This window comes from Rhipicephalus sanguineus, chromosome 3 (genome assembly GCF_013339695.2).
Source record: "Rhipicephalus sanguineus isolate Rsan-2018 chromosome 3, BIME_Rsan_1.4, whole genome shotgun sequence".
NCBI classification, from domain to species: Eukaryota; Metazoa; Arthropoda; class Arachnida; order Ixodida; family Ixodidae; genus Rhipicephalus; species Rhipicephalus sanguineus.
In genome coordinates, this window is record NC_051178.1 from 14320640 (window position 1) to 14323804 (window position 3165).

Genomic DNA, 3165 nt, shown 5'->3' on the forward strand with positions numbered 1-3165 from the left:
GTGGTACATGGTGGAGCCGGAGGAGCAGGCTGAAGGGCAAGGAAATTAACATACTTGTTTTCTTCACCCGAGTGCTTTGCTGACACATGATCATAAAGTCAAACTACTCAGCTTCAGAGGAAAGGAAGCCGTTATATGTGGTGGAACTGCGCGGCAAATTCATATTGTATTTTAGTATTTCAAAATTAGAACTGCCTATTACACCACATATGTGATACACAATATTAATGAGCACTGACAGACACTAACAACACTACTGACAACATCCCCTATACTCTCCTTGGCGTTATTGTCTGTTAGTTCTCATTATATTGTGTATAACAAAGAAAAACAAGCCCTTGAAATTAACACTTCTTTCCTTCATTCATAGCAAAGGTCTCGTTCTGGCAGACTTGATGCTTTCGGGTAGTATGCGAGCGATTATTGGTCAGTTGCCTTCGCGTAATACGTTCACGTTCTACGTGATGCCAATCCACCATAACGCCAACAGGCAGAAAAAGAGTGTTCCACACTCGCTGTCATGGTTACTGGCGGCGCTGATTGACACTCCGACGTTTATATGTACATATATACCCTATAAAGTGGACGGGGGGATGGCCGCCGCGGTAGCTCAGTTGGTAGAGCATCGGACGAAGGTTATTCGAAGGTCGCAGGTTCGGTCCCTGCCCACGGCAAGTTATCTTTTCGTCCAGTTTTCTTTCTTCACATTTACCTTACATTTACTACTAACAACATCCCCTATACTCTCCTTGGCATTATTTTTTTTAAATTTCATTTATTTACCCTCAGGGTTTGCACATTACAGAGGGGAGGGGCATGTTACATATCGACAATGGAAAACAACACTTGATACAAAAATAAAGGAGCGATACTTGAACAATTCACAGAATTATACAAAATAGATTACATATGAAATGTGTCAAAAAAAAGAATGTAGCGGTAGCGATAATACAGGTAGTACATATTCAAGAACCAAAGCGAAGAAAAAACAACAACAAGAAGAAGCCAAACCACAAAAAAAGAAAGAAGAAAACATGACATATATAACTCGAAGCAGAATCAAACCGCGCCAAACATGTTTTGCAAAAAAACGTTAAAACTTGATGTATCGGTAATAGCGGTAGCTGATTGTGGTATTAGATTCCATTGGGATGTGTTTCTTGGAATGAAGGCATGCGAATAGGTTACGGTTCTGCAGCGAGGAACATGAACTTTTTGTAGGTGGTCAATTCTGGGTGATATGAAGGAAGGGGTTTAACAAACTGTTCGCGAAGGTTATTGTTATGATAATAAAGTTTATGAAAGAGACTGAGCCGGGCTGTTTAACGCCGAATGGCGAGTTCTGGAAGGTTGAGCTGGGACTTCATTAGGGTAACACTGGCCGTGCGGTTATAATTGGATAAAATGAAGCGAACGGAACGATTCTGGACTGCTTCCAATTCATGTGTGAGTGTAGTGCCACCAGGATCCCAGATGGATGATGCGTATTCAAGTGATGGACGGATATAAGTAATGAAAAGAAGCTTCTTAAGGGATGAGGGTGCCATGTAGAAGTTCCTGCGAAAATACCCGAGTGAACGGTTAGCCTTGGCGATGATGTACTCCACATGATGGTTCCATGACAGGTTACTGGAAATATGAACACCTAGATATTTGTAATATGAAACAGACTCGAGGTGGGTATCGTTAAGATGCTATTCTGGGCATACAAGTGAAGTGCGGCACACACGCATTGCTTTGCATTTTGAAATGTTTAGTTCCATGTTCCGTGATTGACACCAGGTAAATATGTTATTTACATCCGTCTGGAGCGAGGTAACATCGTCTTGGTTAGTTATTTTCCTATAAATTACACAGTCATCTGCGAATAGGCATACTGTGATGTGGTGCATGTAGGTGCGTGAAAGAAAAAAAACTGATGAACGACAGCAACGAAATAAGAAGAAAGCTGCTCTGACACCGGAGTATAAACCACGGGAAGAAAACGAAGAAGAGGAGCGACGCGAGAAACTCTCGTGGCGCGAGGATCGAAAAAAAAAGAAAACGAAGGAAACGCAGGGGCGCGTGGAGAAACGAGTGAAACGGAGACAGAACGGCGGAAGAAGCAGCCATGGGGAGAAGAAATCCTGGCTCCTGCCGATGGTTTAAGTCTACAAGCTTATTGCTTTAAACGGTGGGCGCGACGTCGTGTATGGCCGAACAGTGCACCAAACGTCAGTGACCCTGCGAAGTACCGACGGAACGCGTTCGCAACACACCGGCTGGCCACCAGATTCCGCGTGGAACCTCTAGCACCGAGCCGAAGACTTCGGAGCATCGCTTCTGGGACGCTCTGGTTTCCACAGCGAGGTGCTAACGGTGATGTGCGCACATCGACTTTTCTCTCTTCTTTTCTACTAACTTTGAAGTGTTAGATAGTACCCTTGTACTTATTGTGTATGACGCGAGTGTTGTGTTGTATATCGTATATAAAGCGGGTGTTGTAAGAATTTATATTCTATGTATGTGTGTGTGTGTGTGTCAGAGAAAGTGTGCTTCGTCCTAATTACCTGTAATTAGGAACCTGCTACGGTGGATACTGCACACCGTGACGGTACACCGTGACATTTTTGGCGTCCGCGACAGGACGAAGCAGTTCTCTGCCGCACAGACGCATAGCAGAGGCAATGGACACGCGGACATTAGTCGAACTTGGAGAACGAGTAGGCTTGTCGGGGGCAGAGTTGAAAGAGTGGATGGCAGAGGAGGAAAAGCGTCAGCGTGATGAAAGGGCGTCTGAGCGTGAAGCTGCGAAGGAACGCGATCTGCTTGCCGTGGAGCGTGAGAAAATAGCGGCCGAACGGGCGTCCGCGGAACGAGCGCGAGCCGAAGCAGAGGAACGCAGCCTTCAGCTACGTATAAGGCTCGCGGAGTTAGACGCGGCACGAGAGGACCGAACGCAGCAGGGAGAAACGAATGAAGGCATACAAGGGGTTCGTTCGCAGACGATAAATCCGCGCAAATTTCTCCCGCAGTTTGAGGATGCCCGAGACGACTTAGACGCATACCTCAAGAGGTTCGAGTCCGTTGCGACCAGCCAAAGCTGGGACAAATCGCAATGGGCGATCGCGTTGAGTATGTGCCTCACAGAAGCTTTGAAGGTGTATGGTAGACTGCCGCCTGAGG

At 46.0% G+C, this 3165-nt stretch overlaps 1 non-coding gene across 1 annotated transcript; it reads left to right on the forward strand.

Annotated features, from left to right (window-relative positions):
* The first annotated feature begins 599 nt into the window (after positions 1 to 599).
* On the forward strand, positions 600 to 674 carry Trnal-aag (transfer RNA leucine (anticodon AAG)). The gene has a single exon. It is a non-coding gene; the product is annotated as a tRNA-Leu (tRNA).
* Positions 675 to 3165: the final 2491 nt, after the last annotated feature.